Source organism: Cynoglossus semilaevis, chromosome 2 (genome assembly GCF_000523025.1).
Source record: "Cynoglossus semilaevis isolate Cse_v1.0 chromosome 2, Cse_v1.0, whole genome shotgun sequence".
Lineage (NCBI taxonomy): Eukaryota > Metazoa > Chordata > Actinopteri > Pleuronectiformes > Cynoglossidae > Cynoglossus > Cynoglossus semilaevis.
Window position 1 is genome coordinate 11,750,058 of NC_024308.1, and position 10,933 is coordinate 11,760,990.

Genomic DNA, 10,933 nt, shown 5'->3' on the forward strand with positions numbered 1-10,933 from the left:
CCACTACAGCAGCATGGGATGGACGCACTTAAATATATAGAGAACAGAGCGCAGTGCACTGTGATATCAAAATACAAGGACTTCTTCTTCTTTTTTTTTTTTGGAGGAGAGACTGGGGGAGCAGTATATTTATGTTTTATGGAAAAAGTTAATGCAACAAAATTAATTTGGCTGGGTCATTTAAAGCATGACTTTAGTTGCGGTGAAATTGAATTGCGTATGTATAAAAGCATTGATTATAAAGTAAAAGTGATAAGAGTCAATAAAGAGACAGATTTCAGATGCAAGTGGACAAAGTTGTCTGTTGCTGCCACTAGAGGCCGTACCACTGGCTGCAGACTCCGCCAAGACAAGCATGTAAAATCGATTACATTAGTCACTTATTAAAATGGTTGTAAGTAAAAACGTGTTTAAATAAACACGGAATTAAATAAGAAATGTGTGTGCGTTTACACACACATATATATATATACATTACAATTTTATATTTATTTTTTAATTCTATTTCAATTCCAACATTTTTGGCTCAGGGCAATAAGGATTTTTTCAAGAATCATATTAATCGGATAGATATTTAGCCTTTAAATTGTCTAGAATAATTAGACTTTGTTCATAAAACTATATAATAAATTAATATTGTGTTTTAAAAGTAACTTGTAATCAATAATCAGTCAAAACACCGAGCAGAAAAAATGTCAAAAATGTGCGTCATTTAAAACCATCCTTTTTTGTCTTTTAAAAAATACTAAAAAAAAACACTAACATGAGGTGAAATATTTAAAGTGTAATAAAACTTGACCTCGAGTGTTGAGGTTTAATATAGAGAAATAAAAAACGGTAATAATTCATAAATCATAGGAATAAGAAGCTCATGAGTGGGGGGGTCAGAGGGGGGGGTGCAGTTCAAACTCACGATGCTATGTGGTGTCATTCCAACACAAAACACACACACACACTCGCGTGCTCGCGCGCACACACACTCACACACACACACTTCTCTCCACTGCGCTCCAACTTACTGCGCCAGTTTGGGAGTTGTCTTCCTCATGTTGTAATAAAACAAGACGCGCTCCTCGTCCTCATCCTCATCTTCGTCCTCTTCGTCCTCTTTCACCCGATCGGGCGATCCCGCCTCATTCCGCCCGCACTCGGAGCACCGTGCGCCCGCTCCAAAAGCCACAGTCCGCCCTGCACGTCGTCCGCCTCTTCACGCTCTCTCCCGGGTAGTCCGCGCTGCTCGCAGCCGGCAGCCGAACGCGCCGCGGCCGGCGAGCAGTGGCTGGCTGCTCCGCTGTGTGTCTGCTGCTCCGCTGTCTTCTCTCCGCGAGTCCTGCAACAAGAAAAAGCCGTTTATGGCGACACACAATGTGAAAAGGGGGCCTATTTAAAAAGGAGAAGAATGCAAGCAAGAACAACAAAAGTCAGTTATAGCAAAGTCTATGCCTCTCCTCTCTCCCATCTTCCACCCCCTAGCTTAGCCCACATAATGAGCAGGAGAAAGCTTTATATTTTGTTCACTGGGTATTCACAGATAATTTGAAGCCATTGTTTCTGCCACAGATGGTTCTTTTTAATACAATAACGCTGCTCTTTGTGAACAGCGAGCCCACAATAAAAATCTAAAGCGTCCTCCTGAATAACCATTTTGTTCTCTCTTGTATAGGCCGAACAAAAGCGCCAGTGAGGTAATGGCCTGCCTTATTGAAAGCCCCAGAATGGGGATTTGATAAAGATTTTTTTTTCACTCCTTTTTTTTTTTTTTTTTTGGCCTTTGCACACAGTACGTGGCAATGTCAAAGAGAAAGTGACACGGTAAGAAAAGAGAGGGGAGAAAAAAAGTGATCGCACTTGCATTTCAACATTATTATTATTATTATTACTATTATTATTATTATTATTGATATCCTAGAATTCAGGGCAGCAGCAGCAGCAGCAGCAGCAGCAGCAGCAGCAGTGCAGGTCAGGTGCAGACGCCTTATGGGTTTTTACAATGGGGCTTAAATCCAGAATACATTAGCCTCCAAAGGTCTACTGTGGATTTGGCACAGTCTCATGGTTTTGCATAGGTGAGTCAAGTTGTGTGCATGATAAAATGATCCATTCTGGGCATATCTTTTGCAGAAACCTCCTGTTTCCTTTTCCTGCCTTTTCACCACAATCGTCCTGAGAAATGATTGCCGGCCCTGCGGCGTTGATAAGGCACTGTGAAATGTCATAAATTCATGCTTGTTAATGGGAGTCGTGCATGCAGCGTGTGTGTTACTTCCTCATGGTGAGTTGCACAACTTGGCAGGTGCAGGTGCAGTCAACACGTGTCAACTCCTAATCCTAAAGGATGCATCCTGCAGCCCTGTAGCGCCACCCGCCCGGGTACGACCACGGTTGATGTAATTTGTAATTAACTCATGGCTAATCAATAAAGCATTTAACAGAGAGCACAATGGACACAGGGGATGATCCCAAGCCAAACATATTGGATGTCAGTGATCGTTACCAGGCGAGGACACCCTGTCTATCACGGGCTGGGAGGAGGAGCAGGGTGAGGAGGGTGGAGGGTGTGTGTGAAGCTGCAGACGATAGGGGCACCAGATGAGGGGATGATGGGTGAGGAGGAGAGACATGAATACGGGTTATTGGCAGAAGGGCAAAGTGTAGAGAAGGATAAAGACGGGGATAATGGAGGGCAGGGGGGCTGAGGAGGAAGAATTCTATTTCAACTCAGCCGTGGTACAGATGACTTCACAGAGAATGGGTTTGGTCCTCTGACCATTATGTCCACAGACTGTTGGATACACACCGACACATACGGACAGCACCGTGGGACGGAGGAGGCCACGATTTATATCTGAAATCTTTAAATAAAAAAAAACAAACCATCAGCACTCTGTGGGTGGGAGTGGCCAAAATATGAGAATGACCTGAGGATGTAGAGTTAGGATGATGTAAACTCTGGGAAAATAAAACTGCATGACGTATCAAAAACAACAAAGAAAAAGAACATTTTTTAACACCAACACTGACCACTCTGACGTTAGGACAGTGCTGACCAATCACACCGTCCAGTTTTCCATCATCATTCCAACATCCTTCATATTTCCTTAGCCTGACCTTCATCCAATGGATCCAAATTTAAAAGGATTTTTTTTATTTTGCTTTTATTTCTTTTCTAGTGATTACAAATGACAAACTTTTCCTATACCAGAGTCAGGTCCACGGAACGGAAAAACATGAAGGAGACTTTAAGACTCTGTGACGAAAAGAGGCCAAAAGTGAGGGTCGGGGACAGAGAATGAGAGAGAGAGAGAGAGAGAGAGAGAGAGAGAATCAGTGCTGTAAGTGAGGATAGACTGCAGAGAGATATGGACGGCTTTTTATCGGATCAATCTGTGGCATGAAGTCTACACCACAGTCATAGCACTTTTAATTATAAACCCATCTACAGAGGCTGGGGAATATGATGGTGATGGTGGGGGTAGTTGGGTCCAAAGGCACCATGAGAACCTTTAGAAAAGAACCAGCATCATCACTGAATGCTAATGTGTTTTGCATTGAAACTGTCCATTCAAACACACACACACACACACACACACAGAGCATTTACATATTCATGAGGACGGACACTTTTGCTGCGTCTGTTTCGTGTGTTTTCTCGCAGCTTGGCCTTGTGGTTTCCCTCTCTTTGTGTGTGTGTGTGTGTGTGTGTGTGTGTGTGTGTGTGTGTGATACTGACACAGCAAACAGTCAGGGTGAGGACTACTGGACAGACAGCTGTCAATCACACTGTCACACACACATGAATGCACTTTCATTCAGCCAAACATCTAAGTCAGAATTAAAAAAAAAAAAAAACCAACATCTAAGTCAGAATTAAAAAAAACCCCAACCATAAGAAGTATCAAGTATCCAAGTACCTTCTACTGTCCACTGTACTTCATACATACAGTACATGAGTGTTTACTAGTTAGTGGTTAGTTTTGGCTATTAATTGTTGTTTTGTTTACTTATAATACTAATAACTGTCTTTTTGTTCAATTTTATACTTCACTTATTAAAGGGTATATAATACTATACAGTATTATATGATGTGAAAACTACACCATGGGCCTTCTATACTATACTATACTTTAACATACTATACTGTACTATACTACAAGATTCTCCGACTTGTTCATAGTCTTGTGACTTTGATTTTTATGTTACTGTTAAATTATTTTCTTTAGTAACACAGAGGTTTTTCCTTTATTTTCAGATATTTTTACACATGAGATCAGTCTAATGACACCGTGTGAACTTCCTTCATCTACTTTTGTTACTGTGTTGTTTGTGTTCCAGGTGAAGTCTATATTTTTTTTACTGTGTTCACCAGAAATGACAATGAATTTGATTTGGTTTTGCAAAAAAAAAAACCCCAAAAATGAACCCCTATTTAGGAACACTTTCCTAAACAGAAAACGTGTAAAGAAAAAAATCCTGCAGTAGAACTGTGCAGAGTTGCAATGAATGTCTTATTTGAACAGTAAGTAGCAGCAGTATAACCAGGATTGGACTGTCCCACCATACCAGGTGATGGCACAGCACTGCCCGATAGTCCGTTAAGTTTTCGTGTGGTTAAACTTTTTTAATAAAGACCTGAAAATGTTAGAGTGGACATGAATTTCTATAAGAGCATTTGCCACTTCATCCGCTGCAGTGCGGACAGGGTCAGATTGTGAAAAGTGCAGGACAGAGGATTAGGGCTTTAAAAGATACTAAAATGCTGACCACCTCCGGCAGCAGACGTGATAGCCGCCGGTCAGTCCCTGCAGCCGTTTGTTCGGGAGGCAGGCAGGAAGAAAGCTGCGCAGACACAGCTGTCAGATATTTACACAACAGCACTCCTCAATGGCATCTCATTACTGAAGAATGCAACATCAACAGTTTGAACTCAGCAAATACACAACGTTTGCCCACGGCTTCCCTGCTGTAAGCCGCCCAGGCTTATGCTCTACAATAACTGTTGACTTTGTTTAACAAGTCTGGAGTTCTACAATAAAGGTGGAAGGAAGGTTTAAAAAATCCACTCCATTCTTTAGAAACACCTGGATGGTCTCTGTGGAAGACAGCAGCGCTCCTCGTCGTTCTGATTTAGTCAACAGTCATTTTCTTCAGTAACAAACATCAATCAAACACGCTCTCAGATGTTGACACTTCACAGAAGTCGTACATATCAGCATCATCATCATCGTCATCATCGATACATATCAGCATCATCATCGTCATCATCATCATCATCATCATCATCATCATCATCATCATCATCATCCATATTTTTTATTTAAAGGTTTTATTATTGGATTTATTTGTGTTTATGGCTTATTTTTATTTTTGCCTCCATCCTTTTGTTCAACCATCCATCTACTCATCCATCCATCCATCCATCCATCATCCATCCATCCATCCGTCCGTTTGTAGCCTGTCAATCACAGCACCACCAGCCTTTCCTGTCCACAGTCTCCACCAAGAGTTCATTTGGTGAAAGAGTTCACCAACATGATGGTATCTGTCCAGCTGAAGCCTGGTGACATCCAATCAGCTGGCTCTGAATATGACAACCACTAATCCCAACATTTGAAATGATTTGAAGTGAAGTAGAATGAAGGGCTGAATTACTATATGTAGTCAGACGGAGACACAGACGATTAGGCTGTTATTTCAATGGAAGCAATACTACACTACTGCAGTGTAGTTATATTTCATTATAACTGGGAATGAGTTACACTACTGCTGTTATATTTCATTATAACTGGGAATGAGTTACAGTATACAGTAAATTAAACCACCTCATATTTAGAACCCTGATCTCCCAAATGTCTAATCGACAACATATTACCGTGACAGTGTGGCTAATAGCTAACTTAGCCTTTTGGATTGACAGCTAATAATGCTAAGAAAACCAATGGGAACCAATCAGTGGCAGGACAGGATGGGCATCAGAGGCTGTACAGGACGCCTAATGTGACTGATCACATGGTGGCTCATTATAGCACAGCTCTGATCCACAGATCAGTCTAGAAAATATGACCTCATTAGGACAGACGAGCGGTTATTAACGATCAAGTCAGATTAGCGGAGAAACTGGAAGGATGACCATCAAAGTTTGACTGACTGTTTAAATACACTGCAGAACCAAAGTGGGTTCTGTGTTCTGCCCCCCCCCCCCACCATCCAACCCTAACTATAAGAAACACGTCATATAATTCTAATCCAAACTCCAAACTAAATCTCGAACCTCAACTTACCCACGTACTCATTCAACCTGCAAAACACACACACACACACACACACAGATATACACATGTACACATATGAGAAGCTTCACATCTCACTCCGTCATACTCTCATCTCTCTCCTGGCCACCGCTGGTTTTGTTTACAGGCCAATTTGAATGAGAATGAATCTCTCTCCCGCGGATGTTTCTAGAAAGCGGTATAATCCGCACAGGCTGCTGCGAGGGCCCGGCCCTTTGTTTGGGATTACTGCAGCTTAACGCTAGCTAACAAAGAGGAGATGAGCAGCTCACCTCGTCGCCGCTAATGAAGTGTGGAGAGAGTGATCATTTAGCTGCTAGCTAGATGCTACCGAGCCGGGATGATACCTTCACACACGCCTGCACACATGCAAACATACACTGACGTGTGTGAGTGAGTGTGTGTGTGTACACGGGAGGATTCATCTGTTTTATTATTTTTATTGAACTACTTTTTTTACCAAACTGTTGGGAAAGTTGATAAATGTATCAATACACCTGAACTTTTTAGTTTTAGTTTTTAGATAAAAGAACAATGAAAATATTGTAGTTTTTTTCACCCACTAACATGATTCAGTCTTTGTCAAACACAAACTAATGTAGAAGCTCACAGCTGGAACACAGTATTTTCCTTAAATTGCACGACCACGGTTTGATTCCCCTCTTCACGATTTACTAGACATTGGCTCAGAGGCATCTGGACTGCATGCCGGACAGTTTTTTTTCTTTCTAAAATGTAAACCAAAACATCGACTTGTTTAGTCACAGACTGAGAAAATAAAAGCAGAAAACACGCAGACAGACTTTTGAGCTACTGAAGTCGTACACCAATGACCACCATGATTAGGAAGGAAACGGTTCCTGAAGAGTCCTGTGTACAGATGGAGTTAAGAGCCAAGAAAATGTAAAAACAGAAGCTTCACTGGCACAACATTCAAAATGCTAGATAGTTTGAAAAAAAAAAAAAAGATTCCGATTTGGCCATGAAACACACCCAGAGACCAGAGGTCCACTCTGAGGGTTGGTTGGCTGCTGATCTGACAAAGTGACTTCAGAGATGAGTGAAGAACCGTCCTGGTCCTCATCCAGGTCTGGAGAGGATCATGGCAGAATCAGACCTGGACGGTCAGCAGGGGAACGGACCTGCTTTGGTGACATACCAGGACATTCCCTTGGCACACAGACCCACACACCACTTCACTGGTTTACCGTGTGAATGCCAGACATGCTAATGCTAGTTGGCAGGAGTCAGTTAGCATTAGCTAATCATGTTAAAATCATTCAGTTCAACAATCTGTGGACAAAGACACAAGATCTGGAGATTTTTTGTTTTTTTTTTAATAATCTGGATTAGCTTCACCTTCTCCTCACTCTTATTTACCGTCACAGTGTGGCGCCATATTCACGGCAGGGCATCAGCTTGAGAAACACACACTCACTACACACACGTAAATATTTGAGATTTGCTCTGTTCCACCTTTTTTGTCTATTTAGCAGGTGGTTACAACTGAAGTCAAACAAGGGGGGAGACATTCCTGCATTAAATCAGCACCGAGACGTCGCCCACCCTCCCACACCCTCCCACTGCACTGGGAACAACGTTAACTTCCTTATGTATCATAAATTGACCAGGGTGTTGAAATACTCTGAGACAAACTATTCTGTCCAATGCTGGACATCCCAGTGGGACGCGACCCTTATGTTCCTCTATCCCACACCAGAAAGTGGATTCAAACTTGACACAATACAACGTCAAATTCCAACATGCGCCAACAAACAGAGTAGGCAGTGTTTGGCTTGCCTGCAACTTCATGTACTTTACTCACACACACACACACACACACACACACACAGACTTGTTCAGTGTCTCCACGGGGCCCAGGAACTCCAGCAGTCACAGTGACAGAGTCAACAAAGCAGTAAAATGAAGAAAAGTCATAAATGCTGCGTGTTTATCTTCAGGCCGAGGAACTTGGCACCTCACTGATAATGTGTGTGTGTGTGTGTGTGTGTGTGTGTTTCAGAACAGACTCAAACACTGCGATCAGAGAACTCCCTGACTTTACATTCGCGGACCATCCACCCCCCCACTCCCCCCACCCCCTTTATTTACAAACAGCGCCCCCGCCGTCCTGTTTGAACAGCACCTGTAGAATTTCACAACCAGCTCATAAACACACTGACATCCATGAGAAAATAAATCAGAGCTGTGTGTGCGGGAGTGTGAGTACGAGAGAGAGACGTAGAAACATTAAGTAGTTACATAAAAAGCTAAAGATTCTAGAAAAATAAATAAATAAATCAATTCACTGCTGTCGAGTTCATTTGCTGATGTTTTAGTCGCAGGTCAAACTGGAAAAGCTACGTTTTTATACGGTGGAACAAATTCAATGGCATTCATGAGTTGGCCTCCTCCAAATTACACCAGGACAAGGACGACATCATCAGGTTCAGTCTCCTTGGTCGAGGAAACTGAGCCACGTGTGAGAAAAACATTCTTCTCTGTGCCAGACTTTTAATCTAGTAAATGAAACATTTGGCGTAAAGCTACGCCAGAACCACCAGAACCACAGAGATCGCTGCAGCGCTTTGTGAAAAACAAACTGGACTACCACGAGTTCAAGGAGAGCGAGGAAGAAACAGGAGGTTAAAGAGGAGAAACTGAACATTTGTAACTTTTAGAGACAGACAGCTGCTTGACATCATCGAGGGACCGAAGGTGGATGAACAAAGGTTCCACAGATCCAGACGGAGGATAAAAAAAATGAAAATAAGAAGAATAAAGTCTTACAGAATATTAGGACCACAGAGAAAAGTCTTACATTTGAGGAAAAAGTCAGAAGTTTATGAGAAATAAGTCCTATGAAATAAACTTTTCACTCATAACCTTACGACTTATTCTTATGTTATGACTTTATTCTAATGAATTTTAACAACTTAATCTCAACTTTTTTTAAATTATTTTTTCATATTTAAATGGTGCCAATGCACAATATTGTGAAATTTAATTTTTTTTAAGAGGTAGCTGTATTATTTTTTCAGCTGTGGTTTTATTTGTATCCTCTCCTCCTGAACCTCGGTCACCTTAATCTCTTTATTCCTCGTGTGTTCCTCTCCTCCTGAACCTCGGTCACCTTCAGGTTTGTGACTGAACGTGTGTGTGTGTGTTTACTCCAGAGGATACACAGCCACAGTGGCTTCAGACTCAGTCTGTTGACTTGTATTATCACATAGCTGCATTCCACTCATTATGTATGGGTGTAAGGTCTGTGTGTGTGTGTGTGTGTGTGTGTGTGTCCAAGCTGTCATGTTTTAGCCTCCCATGGCTAACATCTGCTGCATTTAGCGCCGCCGTCGCTCCGTGATACACACGCCGTCTAATAGAATCAAATGATCACACGGTTTGTCACGGTTTGTCATGTAACACCCACAAACACAAACATACACACACACACACACACACACACGTACACAACCTCATTATTCTGTCAGCCGGTGTAACAACCAGTTGCTTGTTTTTTTCCCACTGCTTCAGCCTGTCATGAAGTTACATTAGTCAAATGTGGAACATTAAAGGCGGCAGACGTAACAGCTTGAACTCACACTGTAATTAACACGTTAACACGCTGTAATCCTATGTAAAATAGCTGTGAGTGTTGATGCCACTCTAACAGAACTTCACAGAATGTGACACATGCTGCTGTGGAGGCTCTCAGAGCCTGAACACCTTCTCACTGCTCTGGGTTTGTTTTCTTCTGTGAGCATCGATCTGCCTTGAAACTCACAGAACTTTAGGGTTGTGTATCGGCAAGAAACTGGCGATACGATACGATACGTATCACGATACAGGGGCAACACATCAATACAGTGTGATATACTGCAATACTATAGGCAGGACAATATACTGAGTTTGTTTTTTTAACAATCAAATCTATCTATACATAGATATAGGCTGTGGCACTGCTGGGATTTAAACCTTCATTTGTGTCACTGAAGGAGAAATTAAAGAACTGGGAGGAATTTGTTTTGGATAAACAAATGAAAAAAAATACAAAAAAAACTTTTCTTGCAATATCAACAGTCATTGGCTGAGCATGAAGTTTCATCCCTACAGAATATTTGGGCTGAAACCATTAATCGTCTGCAGTCGATTAAACATAAAACCATATCCTGATCTCTACAACGTACACAGCTGTGGTCGGTGTAGTCCGTCAGGGTTTGGGTCGCGTTATTTGGAGTAAGATAATTCTGTCATAAAGGGAACAAGTGAAAAACCAGAGCCTGAAAATCTCTCTCTCTCCCTCATCCAATCATTCAGTCCTGGCCTCGTCGTCTCTCAGCCCTGAAGTGAAGACTAGACGACTTCTGCTCATCTTCCCGTCATCAGCACCAAATTCCAAATATTTCTGGGCTCCCGAACCCGAACAATGCCAGCATCTGCTGCCAGACCAATCCTTTAATAGAAAAGCCTCCCTCACCCCCCCTTCCCCTCCTCCCTCACTTTCCTCCCTCTTCGGTGTCCTTCAGTCGCTCGTCCGTCCAGGCGCTAATGTATAAGAAAATGAGTGGGGACAGAGTGAGTTGTTAATGTGTGGACAGGGACAAAAAGACAGGGTCTAGAGGTATTGTATTGACCCCATGACACGC

The 10,933-nt window shown here is 42.2% G+C and overlaps 1 long non-coding RNA gene across 1 annotated transcript in view; it reads right to left on the minus strand.

Moving 5' to 3' along the window:
* The window catches only part of LOC103399569 (uncharacterized), a 71,837-nt gene that overhangs the window by 45,034 nt on the left and 15,870 nt on the right, over positions 1-10,933 (minus strand). Inside the window, exon 2 of the long non-coding RNA XR_523654.3 lies at positions 1,020-1,330. This is a non-coding gene — a long non-coding RNA (uncharacterized LOC103399569). The remainder of the gene's footprint in view (positions 1-1,019; positions 1,331-10,933) is intronic.